The sequence below is a fragment of the Planococcus citri genome, chromosome 3 (assembly GCF_950023065.1).
Source record: "Planococcus citri chromosome 3, ihPlaCitr1.1, whole genome shotgun sequence".
In the NCBI taxonomy this organism is placed as follows: domain Eukaryota; kingdom Metazoa; phylum Arthropoda; class Insecta; order Hemiptera; family Pseudococcidae; genus Planococcus; species Planococcus citri.
Genome location: NC_088679.1, coordinates 47,427,045 through 47,444,339, shown reverse-complemented (window position 1 = coordinate 47,444,339; position 17,295 = coordinate 47,427,045). Strand labels below are relative to the sequence as shown.

At 32.4% G+C, this 17,295-nt stretch overlaps 1 protein-coding gene across 1 annotated transcript in view; it reads left to right on the top strand.

Moving 5' to 3' along the window:
- The first annotated feature begins 3,362 nt into the window (after positions 1 to 3,362).
- The window catches only part of cac (cacophony), a 172,323-nt gene continuing 158,390 nt past the window's right edge, over positions 3,363 to 17,295 (top strand). Inside the window, exon 1 of the mRNA XM_065357783.1 lies at positions 3,363 to 3,691. The gene's annotated coding sequence lies outside the window, so the exon portion shown is untranslated. The remainder of the gene's footprint in view (positions 3,692 to 17,295) is intronic.

Below are 17,295 nucleotides of genomic sequence, written 5' to 3'. Positions count from 1 at the left end.
TGTTATGTTGACCGAGTAGGTACGATTTTCATCCGCAAAATTATCACTTTTCGATTTTTATGTTTGTTTGAAATGTAGAGCTTCTAAATTAAGCAATTCCAAAGAAGAGGAACAGAGCTGTTTTTTTTTTCTAATGATGTGGCTATTCAAATCGAACTAAACATTTAAAGCAATCAAAAAGAGTGAATTCATTTTTCAAAAGTAGGGTTAATTAAATGTTTTGAACATAACATTTTTAAAAAATGAGTATTTTTTTTAAATTAAAAAAAATTGCTTTGTACCAAAATGCCAGTCCTGGAAAAAGGCACAAGTATCTACCCAAATTTCAGGAAAGATAAAAAAAATATCAAGATCATGATGAGAAACGTCGAATCAGTTTGATATTGTATGGGACTTTCAAATTTTTGATAGTCCGCAATAGATTATCAAAATGTCAAAAATTTGTCACTTTTTCAAAATTTCTTAATGCGGGGAAAGTTTGAAATCTTGGATTTCTCAACTTGACTTATAATGCTTAGAATTTTATTTTTTTTCAAATCTGACAAAATATTAAAAACTAATTTTTAAAAGTTTCACATACGCTAGTATGACAAATTAAATTTTTTTTTTCAATTTCTCAAAAATCAGACTTAATAAAGTAGGCACCTATCTAATGGTAAATTCTATAACAACAGAAATTTCGAAAATTGGTGATTTTTTTTCAAAGCATAAGTGTCAAGAATTCGTCATAATTTTTCCCAAGTTTTTGAAAGTCAAGTTACTCTAAATAATGTTATTTGATACCTAACTTTTTTTCGTTTTTGAAAGTTGAAATGTCAAAAAATTAGTCGACGTAATTTTGACTTTTAAAAACTTGAAGAAAAAAGCTGTGGACTTTCTGACATTAAATTCGACTTTTAAAATCAGAAGTGGAAATTGACTTTTTTTTCAAATGTTTCACTTATTGAACTGAACGTAAGAAACTTGATAAGGGAGAGTGCGAATTATTCTTAATTCACTTTTTTCGAATGGATGGTGGGGTATCTCTCAGAAATGGGTTTTGGGTGTGGAACCAAAATTGAATTAAAAAATATTATCCTTCAAATATTCCTTTTATGTGCTGAATTTTTGTACATATGATGAGTAGGTAGTCAACTTTTGTGCACAGCCATTTTAAAGAAGCAGGTACGTCGAGTGTTCATCAAATACCATTGTTGGTCGACACCAACATTTGGCATCTCTTAAATTCGAATTTGTCCAACTGTTGATCCTCTCATTTAAACATTTTTTAAATTTGAAAATAAGTACTGGAGTACTTGAATACTATCATAATAAATTATAAAATAACGGAATTTTATTTCATTTTTTGAAATAAAAATTCAATCATTTTTAACATTTTTTTTTAGCATGCCAATAGTTGGTCGAAATTAGCATGTGCCAATAATTGGTCGGTCCAATGGTTGGTGGTTGGTCGTTTTTGAATGTCACAATTTGAATATTATTTTTATGAAACTTACGCATAAATTAGTTCGTGCGTAGACAATTAGATATATAAATTGACTAAAACTTCAGAATTTTGGACATTTTGGTTAGAACAGAACATATCTATTCTCTTTTGAAGTTTTTCTTCTTCAACCAACTACCTATCCGTGCAAATCGCAAGTTAGAAGAAAAAATTCCAAAACCCTCCCAAAATGTGTACCACCCACAATATAATAATTCACATGTACAAAAAAACATATTATGTACTAAATAATTTTGATTACCTATTCAAAAGACAGGTTTTCCACATTAACAAAATTTTGGCGTTTTTCTGGAACATCTACTTATCAAAAATCACGTTTTCCCACTTACGATTATAATTATATTGATTATTGATCAATAACTAAAAGTGTAGACAATGATTCACTACAAGAAAATTTAATTGGCACTTCTATCGGTGTGTTACTGTGTTGGGAAAAAACGACCAATAATTGGCAACTAGATCGAGAATTTGCACTTTCCCTTGGGATTTTTTCAATGTTTTCAAAAGTCAGGGTTACACAGATCAGCGTTTTTCTGACATACTTCTAGATACGTATAGGTACGTATGAATTGAATATTTTTTTTCTATGCATTTATTGAAAAGTCAGTGTGGGTCTGCGTCGCGCGGATCAGCTTCTTAAAAATTTTGAACCGACTCCCGGCCGGCGTGGCGCAAGAAAACATACCTACCTACTTGTATTCATGTGGAAAATAAAAAAGTACGGATTTGTAGAAAAAGAAACTCAAAAATGATCACGAAAATACTGGAAAAAATTCAAATTGTCGACGTGATTTTAACACCTACTCGCAAAATTTTTCTCATTAAACTGAGAAAATACAACGTCAAAAATCACACTACCTATTTCATTATTTTACTTAGGTAGGTACCTATCATTCGAAAATCACGTGAAAATATCGCACAATGCATCGGAATGAAAACATTAAGATTGCAAAGAATATCGTCATTACAATTCCCAATATTGTCAAAACTTACCTTATGCATTTTTATTCAGTTCGCTGGGTACATTTCTGTCAAGAATTTGAGACCAGGTACGTGAAAGAATTTCTTATGCTCTATTTGTTAATCTTTCTGAAAATTCTACTTTCTTTTATACCGATGAAAAATCTCATAATGTTAAAAATTTTCGTATTAGATACCAAAGCTACATTCCAATTCAATTATCTGGAAGAGTATTCAAGTTTAAAGTTTAATCGAGAAATAAAAAGCCCATAAAAATGATTTTCTTACAGTGAAACGGAAGGTGGAATTAAACAGGTCTATACGTTCTTTTGGCACATTATTATTCATGATCAAGACACCTAAAAAGTTTCAAAATATACGTTTCTGTCTGTTTTATCACTTAATTTATCGAAAAAATAAATCGGAAATGTATCTACGCTGGGGTTAAGTCGAGTTAGTAGGTACTCGTATCTTGTTAATTGGTTAGATGAAATAGGTACGCTCGTTTATTCTAGGTATAAGAATACAGGTACTATACACATTTTAAAAATACACGACGAGGGGTTAATTTACGATGGGATTTATTTAACGTTGAAATTTTCCCGTAGAAAGAATAAACAGCTCGACGAATCGCGTAGTCGACGTTGAAAGAAACGATGAAGTTCTCGTTTTCGCAATCGAATTCAATATAATTGCGACCATATCGCGTAAAAAGATAGCGAATGATTTACTAAATCGAGTTTGTACGCGGAAAAAGCTAAATCACAAATATCGCCAAATCATCATATTTTTCAAAGTTATTATCTAACAGGTTGATTGTAAAACATGGAAGTGGAAGAGGCGCATGCCATGTACGAAACCAAGTATCCCGTGGTTGAAAAGCTTTTTAGTTAGCAGGTGGTAGCTTAACGCACGTTTCTCTCATTTTGCAAACCATCATTCGCTATTAAAACCAACAGATAGTTTAGTGTGCTCGATTCGTGTAGAATTTTTCGCGAATACGTTAATTCGGTCGTTTTTTTTTTGTTTTTTTTTCTTCGGTCGTCTTTCTTTCGTTTTATTTCCTTTTTTCTTTTTCTTTTTTTTTTCAATGGCTTGTTAAATATTCGCTGTAGTGGGTTTTGTGCGGTTTTGCTTCGCGATGTACCCGACGTTGTGGTGAAGTGACTTTTCATCATGGTTTGGTGTATTGTGCTCATGTAAATGCAATCGTCATTAGGAATCGAGGTGAGTTTTTTTCCGTTTTTTTTTTCATTCATAAAATTTTCTAGAGCTTTTTTTTCATTTTTCAAGTGAATTACGACTTCTCGTAGGAAAATTTTTATCGCTGTTTTCGAGTGATTTAAAGCACTGCGAACATAATTTACCGGAGTGTTGGATTCATTTTTTTAAGCTAAAATTTTATTCGAGGCACTTTAATTTTTTCACCAGACGAGACGAAGGTAAATGTAGGTATAACTCGAGTAATTAGGTAATACTTGGTTCGAATAATATAATCAAAATCGTACCTTCTAAGAATTTTTTTTTACCCTCGTAATATACTTATTTTCACGACGGAGAAATGCATTTTAAACTATGTAATCAACGTGAAAAATAATGTAAAATGTAAAAGAAAAATGAATGTTCTTTTTAAAATTGTTTTAACGACAACGTTATGAAAAATAAATTATGATTAATCAAAAAAAAAAAAACTATATAAAAAGCGAATAAATATGAAAGAAGCTTAAAAAAAAGTATTACAAATTGAAACAAAAAACTGTCGTAATAAAGAACGAAAAGTAGCAACGGTAGAGCGACTTATTATATCGTAATTTAAACGCAAAATGTCAGTAATTTAAGAAATAAGCTTGATTTGTTTTCTTATCGCGGAGAGATGCGAGCTTAGGGAGTGATTTTACGAATAGTGTTAATGAATATTAAAGGATGTAAATTCTCGCATTACACGATATTATTGCTCGCCGAAAAGGAATAATTGCGGCAGCAATTTAACGCCGAGTTTATATGTACCTATACCTATACGTATGTATGTTTGGCTTGGCAATGAAAGGGGTCTTTTGCATATTTGCCATGTAACAAAACCATACATTCAAATATTTTATTGGCTTTAATCTCGCAATAATTTGGTTAATGTCGAGTAGGTAGGTATGTACTTTACTAATATGTTGATCTTGATTTTTGCCATGGGGAATATTTTGCGAAAAATTTGGACGTGGGTACGATTCCCTAACGAATAATTAGCTCGTAGAAAAAATCCTCCGAGAGTTGAGAATTATTGTTACTGTTTCAAAGTGAATCCGAGGTTCTCGTTAGAAAAAATGACTGTAATATTCTTAATGAAAGTCGGATTTTTCTTCTAGTACATTTGGGCTTCTAGAACAAAACAAAGTTGGTTGAATTTGTTGTTTTTAAAAATTCATCAAAAGGCGGTGTCTTAAAAAATTGGATTAAAGTACCTATATATTTTGATTAAAGACCTATTTATTCAGGCTTTATTCAAAATTTATCATAGGTATTTGTTAAAATTATGTGAATGTTTGTTTCGGTTTTTTATTTTTGGCAATATGATTCTGACAATCCGGCAAAAAATCATGCAGTTTCTCTTCTACTCAGGTAGGTATTTTTTTGTCGTTTCTTTATTTTTCAATATTTTCTGAAGAGGGGGGGGGGGCGATGGTCGCAAGAGCAATGACGTTGGAAAAGTTTGGGTGCTTGAAGGGGCAGAATATGTGTTTTGCATCCTTCCAAAATTTCCAAGTAAGTATTTTAGTAAAAAAAAAATATTTTTTGGAAAAAAATTAACCAAAAAATGAAGAGAAACAAAACCGTAAAGTACATACTTTTATATTTTGCTTTTGAGATAATATTGAAAAACTTGACTTAAATCGGTTGTTTAGGATGAAAAATTTGAAGTTTTCTTCTTTTTTCCCCGTCCGTATGAAAACCATTTGGGGGGGGGGGATTAGCAAAAGAAGTAGGTATTAGGTATTTAAAATGAGAAACAATTTTTCTGGCTGACTAAAAAAAATCAAAATAAGTATCCGAAAATACCCCACCAGGTCAGATTTTGAGTTTTGAACTTCATTTCTCGATTTTCGGAGGATTTTTGAAAAGTACAGTGGGCTCACCTTTTTGTGCATGGGTAAATTAAAATTTGTATAAATGAAGGTAGAAATCTGAAATTTGGTTTATGGTCTATTTTTAAGCTTCTGAATCGATTGGTGGTAATTTACAGCCGTCCCGCGTCCTGAAGCCTACATGTTGAAAATGAAATTCAATGTAAATATACATTGATTTAGCTTCAGTAGACTCTCGATCATCCGACTTCGAATTATCCGGCTTTCGGGTTATCCGGTACAAATTTATCCGACCTATCCTCTGTCTTATCCAACTCAGCAAGGTCGAATAGGTAATCCAAGTTATTGAGTAGACCCCCTAATTTTTGATTTTGGAATGTATTCCAAAATTGAAATTTATTATTTCATTGTCAATAATGTACAAAATGTACCTACCTATTGTTATTTTTTCGTTTATGCGCTGTTTTTTTAAAAATAGGTTCTATTGTTCCTGTTTCGAGCTCAAATTGGATTTTCTGAACAAATAATTGTTTTGTCAAGTTATTCACGTTATTTTTATGCTAAAAAAATACATTTTAGATTGTTCGAATTTTTCGGTGTCCGACCTGCCTTCGCTCCCTGATTGGGTCGGATATACGTAATTGAGAGTCTACTGTACCACCTTTTTTGCCCTATTAATCGATTTATACATTATGCAAAAAATTTCAAAAACTGTTTCTGCTGGTTCAAATCTAAAATTTTCTACAGTGATTATTATTACTATTATTAATAATAAGTAAAGAATTTCTCGTAAAAAGCTGAAAATTGGATTACAGCCAATTCTTGGCTTCCAAAATACTTAATGTGATGGTTTCGAGAAGTTTTGGATTTTTTAGTTTCAGAAAAAAGGCCATAAAAATAGTCAAAATGAAATCTAGAGCTCCTAGTATGAATTGATACGTTTATAAGTATATAAACAACAAAAATTTTCCATTTCCCCAAGAAATTTCTAGTGGAAATTTTGGATTAAAAAAGAAAGAAACGGAAATCGATTTTGAAAATTTATGTATAAATCGGTCAATTACGATCACAAAGATAATAATATCCAAGTTCGTAAGTGCTGAATTACATTTTTGCACCCTTTTACGAATTTTTCCAGAATTCGAAAACACAAAAGTTTACTTGACGTTTCAGATCAGCTGGAAACTCACTTAAATCGATTTAGAAAGTCGAAAAAATGCACGAACAAAAAATTCAGATTTTTTCCTAAATTTGTTCGAGATTCATTTTATTTTATTTTTTTTATCAATTTTAGATATTATTTTATTTTTTAGAAAATGAGATTAATCTTACCAACTAATTGCAGTATATTTAATGCAATGTCATTTTTAAACAAATTTTCTTCGTCACACAAAAATTGGTTTTTGAAAAGGACCATAATGCTTAAAATTCCTCACTACTAAAATGTGCATAATTTTTTCTGTAGGGAGGGGGATTATGTTTCTGGATAATTCGATAAAAAAAAATTGGAGAGTCACCATGAGCATTTGAAAATTGTAGTCTCAAAAATTTTCAGAATGGATTCACTTTTTTGAGATGTAAACTTTTACTCCAAAGATGCGATATCAGAATCCATTTTATCGAATATTATTCAAATTGAGATTTAAAAAATCTACTCGCAGCTCCCTCAATCCATAGGTTATGTCAAAATTTATCTAAACTGTTCACTTCTTGCTGTACTTATGTAATATGTACCTATGTACTTGCAATATTAGTCGAAAATTGATCACAACTTTTTTCTTTAAAATTACGTTTTTTCCTTCAAATTTCAAGTAGGTATGTAGAAAACACTTACTTTCATGGCATCTCAAACATTTTCTTAAATTTTTTGATCTTTGAAATGTTTGAAAAAAGTTTTCCAGCCAATTTTTGAACCTCCATCGTACTGCACATTTTCATTATTTGATGAAACATTTTTATGGTCCATTAAAATATGCCCATGATACGCGACCATGCGTGTATTGGCATAAATAGAAAATTTAGACCGTTTCGCGAGCGTACTTGTGTAATTGATTGGCTTAATGAGTATTTTTCTGAAAACTCGGATGAGACTGCGAGGTATCCATTAATTAGATAGAACCGCATTGAGAGCGGCCGAATTCACTGTAATGGATTTCTTTGTTAGTACGAGAATACTTGATATGTATGGTAGCAACGTCGAAGAAGGAAAAAAAGGTACGGTGTGTGTATTGGTGAAATAAGTTAGGAAAAATGGTTAAAGAACTTTGGCCAGTTTATCCGGTCGCGTGGTCTTTCTATTGTTTCGCATGGCACGCATTTAAAACACCGGTCAGATCCTCGAATAAACTTAAATTTGAAATTTATTGCGGCTACGATGCGGTTGCCGGTTGATGAGGCGTGCGGCGGACGCGGATTTGTTAAATGATGGAAAATTCTGGCGTCGAAATTTACCCACTCGCGTAGCATGGTACCTACCTATACGTACTCTCGAATATGCAAAAACAATACACGCAGCCTCTGCCTCTCTGTATTATGCTGATGCGAATTTAGGCGGCTGTGGTTGATTTTTTGCGAATATAATACCGCACACCAGAGTGTACGAAATTTGGCGGTAATTTCAGGCCGACAGATGAGGAAATGTTCGTCGGAGATTGATAATGTTTTGAGGGTGAAAAACAAATTATAACGACGGAAATGCGAATTTTTTTCAAGTTGGTAATTTATTTTTCCCGTTTTAAAATAACGACGTTCGTTTTAAAAAACAAAAAATTCGTTAGATTCCCTTCTTTCTTGTTTGTAATAAAACATTGTAGTAGGACCTGTATATATACATATAAGTTGCTTATAGGCTATATTGTTCGGGTTTATGCTTGGGCGCGCGCGTATGTGTGTGGGTATGTTTTTTTTAAAGGCTAAGCTCTCTGTAGTAAATGAGTCGTTACTGTACAAGTTTAAAGAGGGTATCTATTTCAAGTAGTGAAAGAACAAGGTGTTACAAGGGTTTTCCTGATAAAAAATGAACCGCGATGTAAGAAGAAATTAAATGAAACGAGGTGAGCGGTTCAGAAGAAAAGCAATGCAGCCGTAATATTTTCAAAAGAATGCTCTACTCGGAAATGTACATATACCTATACCACTATGGAAATCGATATATAATTTTTCTTTATCCCGATGCTGACTAAGGATAAATATAGCCTATAACTTCATGAAGGATTTTAGAATTTTTTTTTCTCGCATAAATTTCAGCCTTTTGCGTTGGATATTAGCGTGGTAAAAAGCAAATCTGATTGATGTCAATTTTTTTCTCGCAAAAATTGCTATCGCTGAGAAATAGCAAAGAGATTTATTTAGAACATATTTTTGTCATTGAAGCAGCCAGTTACTCGTTACGGCTTTTCAAAGCAGAAAAATTCAAGCGATAAGTACCTCTACCTAGGTACGTATTTATCCAAAATCTACGTAGGTACATCATTTTTGGGAGAGGTCTGTGAGTTGTTTCATAACATTCTGTGCTGCTTAAAAATTTTCCCATGATCAATTTGTTGTTCCCTTTTAAGTACACCGTAAGTAGGTACGTAGCAAAAATATCTAAAAATTGAATAGGAGACGTTGGAAGGATTTTTTCGAATATTCCGTTTAGTTAGTCGATTTTTTTGAGAGCTGCTCTTCGGATCTTTTTATGCTTTGGTAAAAAAAATTGAGAAAACCGGTGGCTGAGTGATCAAGAGGTTCTTTGGCTAATGTTACTGTTTAGAAACTGCAGGGCTCATCTTAAACCTGAGTAGGTAAATTCATTAAAAATCTCCAATGTGAAAAAATTCTCCTCTATGAGAAACGAAAAAGTTTTTTGTTTGTTGAGGTGTTTTGAGATTTCATAAACTATTCTTGAGAAAAATAATTGGAGAATGTTTTACAGATACCTACGCCGAATTATTTAGTTTTTCTGGAAAATGTCCGCTTCAAAAATTTCCAAAAAAGGGCAAAGTTTTCAATAATTCTGAAAATTTTTGAAAATGAAATTTTTTAGTATGGTTTCTGTCTTTTTTTTTTTTTTTTTTTTGAGACAAACAAAAAAGGTTCTACGATAAATGCTTGATCTTCAAAATTGTAAAACACAGAACTGCAATTTGTGCTTGAATCTGACAAAATCAACAATTTTAAACATTATTTTTTTATTTTTTATTTTTTTTGGGGTGTTTATAATTACTAGATTATTACACCCTACGTCAGATTATATTAAATTTGACAGGTTGTGTTTTTTAATAAGAGTAATAAATTTTTCTATTTCGGAGGGGCTGTCAGGAATGGATAAGGAGTTTTCATCTATTTGAAGAGATAATCGATCTTGGTGTAATTGGGGACAATAGAATAGTAGGTGTTGAACAGATATGGGTTCAGATGAGCAAAATTGACATGAGGGCTTAGGGGCTTTTAGGTAAAGATGGCTATGTGTGATTTTGGTGTGTCCAATTCTCAGTCTTGTCAAGATAACTTCTTGAAGTCTATTTAAGTGAGAGAGGTTTTTCCAAGGATGAACTGATTTTTTATGTTGAAAGAGTTTGTTAGCTGTTTGTTGGGACCAGAAATTTTGCCAATTCGTGTATATATTTTGAGTGAGTAAAGATTTGATGTCGTCAGCTGTGATGATGGTAAGGGGGGAAAGAGTGGTTGCAGATTTTGCATAAGTATCAACAGTTTCGTTTCCAGTGATTCCAATGTGGCTGGGAACATACATAAACTGAATAATAAAGTGAGAATTTTGTAGCTCAAATAGTTTTTTAAGAATATTTTGAACTATAGGGTGATCAGAAAATAGGTTTTGTATAGAAATCAATGAACTTAAGGAATCACTTTGGATCAGAAAATGTTTGTTATCTGGTTCAGAGGTGAGTATATCACAGAGGCAATGATAGATAGCAGTGAGTTCAGCAGAGTAAATAGATGAACAGTTTGGAAGTTTGAAATTTGAAATTGCACCATTTATAGAGTATGCATATCCAGAATGATGGTTTGGTATTTTTGATCCGTCTGTGAAACAGAGGTTGAATTCAGGATATTATTTAGATAGAAGTTCCAGATAGTTATTTTTAATTATTAATGGGGAATGACTTTTTTTTGAATAATTATTCAAATAGTAGTCAATTTGGGGAGGTTTAAGCAATTTGTTTTGATTTTTTTTTTTTAATTTCATCTGAATTTGCTTTCAGCTCATATAATTCTAGAGACAGGTCAAAATGTAAGCTAGGCACTTTTTTATCGGTCTCAAAAAAATATTCTCAAAAATTAATGTACTTTAGTCTCGATCTACGTCTTGCACTTCGAGAGTTTTACCCTTTGGTTTGCTACTAAGCTGCATTTATTACTTAGGTACTTATCTTGTTACAGCAGGATACCTATATGTTGTGAAGGAATGATCAATTTTCTAGATTACGTATGGTTTGAATTATTCATTTTTCTTTTCAAACTTACCAAAGAGAAAGTAGGGTCATCTTCAATTCCTGGAACAGCTGGTAAAATTTCATCCCGACTTTTATTCGATTTATTCGATATTATTCCAAACCACCGCATTGTCCTTGAGAACTTTGCTATAAAAGTTTAGCCAACAAAAATCTTTTCTTAAAAACCTCTCTAACTATTAACTCGGTAAATTCCATTGAATGGAATCGACACATTTTCTTAAAACTTGACAACTAAATAAATCCTACCGACTTACGATTCCCTGAACAAAACCTCAAAGTGTAAACTGGACCTACACCTCTATGATACGTATATTTAATTCCAATGCTAAATACGAGATATGCATGGCGAAGTCAATGATTTCGTGTGATAATTTGAAATTTTACTTCATAGAATGACGAAGCTCGAATTTCGAAATTATGAATAAAAATAGAATGTTACAATATACCTACTCGTTGATAGGTACCTATCTTATCGATATTACTATATAGGTACGTATCGTATTCGAAAATATATGTTGATCTATAATATACCTATCTATAGCTCGTTTACCAGTCGTTTGTTGTTATATTTTTTTGTCGTCCTTTCAAATATTGAAAAAAACAGAGCGAGAAAGAGTAATAGGTATAGGAAAAGTAAAAATAAATGGAAAAAACCAATGCCGAATCGGGCATGCATATTTTAATTACATTTTGCTTTTTCACAAAACCGAAACAAGTACCTCGTTAAATTACTTCGCAAATAAGCGCCGGATAAAATAGCGGAAAAATTTTCTTTCATGAGATTCCAGCGAACTGATTAGTCACTATTTCGAACTCGAAATAACTTGGGTTTTGTGAACGTATAAAGCGTAAGCCGCGAAAAGGAAGAGAGAAAAGGAGGGACTAACAACACTGTACATAGTATAACTCGGCAATACGAATGGAAAAAAAGCAACAAATGGCTCTTTTATTCCTCCATTTAAAGAGGTTTTTACGCGAGATGTAGGTACACGGGGAAAAAGTTGAAAAATTGATTATACGGGCTCTTTCTGATCTGAGAATTTAAACATATTTTTCCATTATTATCGTAAAAAATTGTACGGCCATGGTATTTTGCTATCAAAACACACGGTAAAAAGATATATCTATCATTACGTATTGTTTATTTTCAGGTGCAGAAAAAGGATGAATGAGTCGGCATATTTTTTTCGAAACCGAATACTTTTCATTCTCATGTTGTAATCTGTAACGTTACTCTTTTTTTTTTTTTAGCCATTTTTGCCGTTAAATTTTCAACGCAAATTCCATTTGTATTTTTCTACGATTGTGTGCCATTTACGAGGTAGACTACTCATTAAATAGCAATTTCCCAGACAAATAACTTCCTTCGGAATCTAATAGCCGTGTACTAGATTTCCACCGGCTAAACTTATTGCCAACATATTACTGTACGAAATGACTTTTTAATATTTTTCTGCTAGTTTTTCGTTTTCTTTAAAGCTTTAATAAGCGCTTTTTCGATTTTTCCCTCTTTTCCTTTTTTTTTTCTCTTACACTCTAGTTTCGCGTAAATCTATACCACACACGATCTGCGTCGGTGTAACGTTGTTTTCCGCACACCAAGCATTATAATATCGAATCGTGATTGATAGTTGTTCAAACTTCACGCGCACCTGTCACCGATACAGCGAAAAAATTAGTTCAATTGACGCCGCATACGCGTATAATATGTAACGATTATTGCATATACGCAGTTTTACATCGTATATATATGCATACAAGGTGTCCTATATCTGGTTGACATTCTTATATTTGGAAAACTAGCAATCTGCACTGATTGTAAGTTCATGTGAGTTTGTTTGCCTAACTTCTGAACTGCAGGGACGGATTAGCGATTGGGTAACTGTCTTGCCTCCTTTCCTTCGGACATCCTTGAAAACAGTTTAATGGGTAGATGGTTGCATGTAGGTAGAGGTACTTACTTCGATTATCCTGAATGGCGAGTAGTTAATCGTCGTCAGAATTTTTCAATGCACAACCTTAAATTACGAGTAGGTAATGCAGCTTTTCAGGATTCAATTTTTTCTGAAAATCATGAACGTTATTCGTTTAGTTTATACAAAAGATCAAAAACAATTCTGCTTATTCAAGTGCTACCTTGAAACAAAGGGCGTTTGTAACTATTACTCCCCCTTCTCTTTCAACAAATTCTTTCATGCGTTAATTCTGGTCTCGACGACTTTTTTTTGACCCTGAAACTCAAAAATTCGCGTGAGTTGAACATCGATGAATCCATTTTTTTGGGCTTCAGGGGCTCCCAAAGTTGCGAATAAAAAAATAATGTTAGGAATTACTGAGTATTATTTTCAAAAACTTTTTTAGCATAAAATATCTGTTTGAACCAAATGAAAGACCTCCATCCTATCAAATTTTGAGCTCAATAAAAATTTTCGCTGGTAGGTATGTACTCAAAAATCCAATTTTCCAATTTTTCGTAATTTCGATATTTTGGGAACACCTGAAAAACTAGAAACCTGCGATTTGCGCCAAACGTAACGTTTTGAGGTGTATATTCGATTATTTAGATAAAAAAGTTGATTTAAGCGTAATTTTGGAACTTTTTTTTAGAGCCCCCCACTTTAGGCACCTCTAAAAAAGGCGTATGTGCATATTTTTTCAAATAAATTGAAGAATTCACATTTGAAAAACACTAGCAAGTGCTCGATAATTTTTCATATGATTTTTCCAGTAACTTTCAAAATTGAGCTATGTTGGATCAAATTCCGAGATTTAACTCTTCGAAAAGACGATAAAATAACGTTTTAATAATTTCAACGAAGTAAACATGCCAGATTTTGATCTAAAATAGCTCAATTTTGAAAATTACAGGAATAATCAAATGAAAAATTATCAAGCACTCGCTAGTGTGTTTCAAACGTAAAATTCTTCAATTTATTTGAAAAAATATGCATAAACGCCTTTTTTAGGGGTGCCTAAAGTGGAGGGCTCTAAAAGAAGTTCCAAAATTACGAATATACAGGGAGCTTAATTTAACTTTTTCATCCAGATTATTGAATATATACCTCAAAACGTTACGTTTGGCGCAAATCGCAGGATTCTAGTTTTCGAGGGGTTCCTAAAGTATCGAAATTACGAAAAATTGCCAAAATTGGAAAATTAAATTTTTGAGTACCAGCGAAAATTTTTATCAAGCTCAAAATTTGGTAGGATGGATGTCTGTCTTTCAGATACTAATAAACTGTAAAAAGTTTTTTTTAGCATGGTTCGAAGGGGTAGGTCCAAAATGGTGGTTCCAAAATGTTCAAAAAATTGAAACCCCCCCCCATTTCTGCCCCAAGGGTCTAAAATAGAAAAATCTCCTCGCATAACGTTTATCGGGTTCAAACAGATATTTTACGCTAAAAAAGTTTTTAAAAATAATACTCAGTGGTTCCTAAAATTATTCTTTTATTCACAACTTTGGGGACCCCTGGAGCCCGAAAAATGGTCATTTTGGATTAACTAACCACGGATTCGTATTTCGTACATTTATTACAACATTTTAAGAGTAGTTGAGTCGATAACTATAGCTGGTGCCAAAAAATGGCCTTATCGCAACTCCTCCTTTATACACATTATGTATCAAAGTTTTGAACATTTTAAAAAACCCAGATTTTTATTTGTATTTACGAGTAGAGAAGCAAATGTGATATTGACCGCAAGAGGGGCAACGAAAGTGAAGTTGCAGGAATGCAAACAAGGAACTGAATCGAAAATATTGCTATCAAAAAAATCTGTCACTCTGAGACGGGACACCCTGTATATACGGTTGATCCATATTTGGAACCCAATATTTATTTTATCGCGCTCGAAGGTAGAGGTACCTCCTTCTGCTACTCGCGTGTAAAAAAGTTTTAGCTGTAAAAATAAATTTGTGTACCTAATCCGTATTACACGAGTAGCTAATACAATGGAGAAAATTTTCTGCGTTTAAGTTATCGACATGTGTTAGGTGAAATGCGACTTCGCTAAGATACTTATCAACAATTTGTCGTCGTATCTTTGGCTTAACGATCGAAATTCCCACATTGTTATAATAACAATTTATTATAATTGTACTAACTAGCTGGCTGGATTTTTCCTCATAAACAATGTAACCGATTCAATTCCAATATTTACGAGACTAACGTAAGGTGCGATATTACAGCATCGATAGCAGATAGCACACGTACAACGTATGAGTATAATATAGGCTATCAATTTGCTGTATCAGTGCGAAAAAAAAATCTTGACAACGCGTTAATTTCGCAGGAAAAATATTAACGTAATTCTCGTCATACTTACTCGTATTATACGAGTAATATAACATCTTCGAGACTGACGAGTGAAATGAAATCCTTACTGTGTATTTAAATCTCGTATAACAGACGTTGAATGCTTAGAATATCGAATAACCGAACTTTAAACCGATAAACAAATACCGCCAATTTGTTGTATCAAATTTACGTCACATTTTAGCTTTGATCACTCGTGTTTCAAATTTCCAACAAATTAACATTTCATCGCTAATTTACCCAGCCACCCGTTTAAATAGCGCTGCGAATTCGTCAATATCGAAATGAGAATTTATCGTGGCCGGATGAAATGGACTAACGCGTTTTAAATTCCTATTTACTTCGGCAAATTCACTCGCAATCTTCATCAAGTGGAAATGATCAATTATGTTTCAATTCGTTCATGAATGAATAATCGTTTAATCAGTTTGAAAGATATAATTGTTTATCAGATCATGCTGTTGTCTTTTGCAATCATTGATTTTTGTGACGGCGCGGCGGCGCGTGTACAAAAATGCGAAAACCAGACATGCTTTTGGCATTCCCCATGCAACTTTTTAAAATTAGTTTTCAAAGAATTTGAGAACTTTAAATAGATAGGTACTCAAATGCATGTACTTCACTAATAATTAAATAATGACGGTTGGTACCAGACTCGGAAAACAAGCTGAAAGCTAAAAACCAAAAGCCGAAAGTCGATGCTTTTTTGGACTTTTTGAAAGCTGATGCAGCCAGCTCAACTGTATCACTAGATTCGCCAGCTAAAAGCTTGATTTTTTTATTTTTTTCTATTGGCTGTTTTTGTAAATAGTTTTGTAAGTTTTGGAATTAACATTAAATATATTTTTGATTTAATCAATTTTATTGTATTATGATACGTATATTTTAAAATTAGAATTTTAAATTTCAATTTTTTTCAATGAAAATGTCAAATTTTTTCAATTTTTTTAAACTCAAAAAAGCCATATTTTATCGAAGTAAGAGCTAGCCCTACATACAAGCCAGTCATATCAGTCGTATAAATTTTGAAAGCCAAAATCTAAAACTAATGCTTTTATAATTTTTTATGGAGAGCTAAAAGCCAAAAGCTCAATTTTATTTTTAGGCTGTGCAAGTGTGATTGAGGGACTGAATATCATAAAATTCTCAAATTCCTTGAAAATTGATGAAAAAATTGAATTAGGAAGAATTTCCCCTAAATTGAAAACTTTTGAAGTCTGCTGCTTTTATTCCTGAAAATCATTCAATTTTTGGATGGCTTAGGTATTCAAAAATTCCCACAAGCAAAACTTATTGAGCTGTCCAAATTGGTTTACCTAACACTGATCCAAAATACCTAGGTACATGGCTGATAAGTTTTGAAGAAAAATTGACCTAAAAATTACAAAAAAAAAGTTTGTATTTTTTCTTTTGTTTCTAGACTGAAATAGCTCCAAGTTCTTTTCTGCGTATGATTTGAGGAAATTTCTTACAGTTTAATTCTAAATTTTACAAATTCGATATCACTTTCGTCATTTTTACTTACAAACATCTCTAAAATTTTATGTAATTGAAAAGGGAGTGTGAAATATTTCTACTTTCACGATGATAATGCCGTGAAAAAACGAATTTCTCTTAACGAGATAGGACCGAGACGTGTAGAAATATTCACTTGTGTTGAAGAGACCAGCGATAAGATGAACTTTTTTGGTTACAAACTTGTAATAAAAAAAACACACACAATTTAAATTAACTATGTAGGTAGCTTACAATTTAACCAAAAATTCGAGAACTCGACAAAGACGATATTAAAAATTACGTATAATTTCATTTTACTTTCCATGCAAAAAAAAAACTTTCGACACGTGTTAACTGAATACCGTTAGACCTACCCGCCTTCACATGAAAGCTTCTAGGGGGAAAAATTAAATTAAAAGAGAGATAAAAACGCGAATAAAATAGTATTTAGTTTTTGAGGTTATTCGGCGCTGTAATTAGTCAACGGA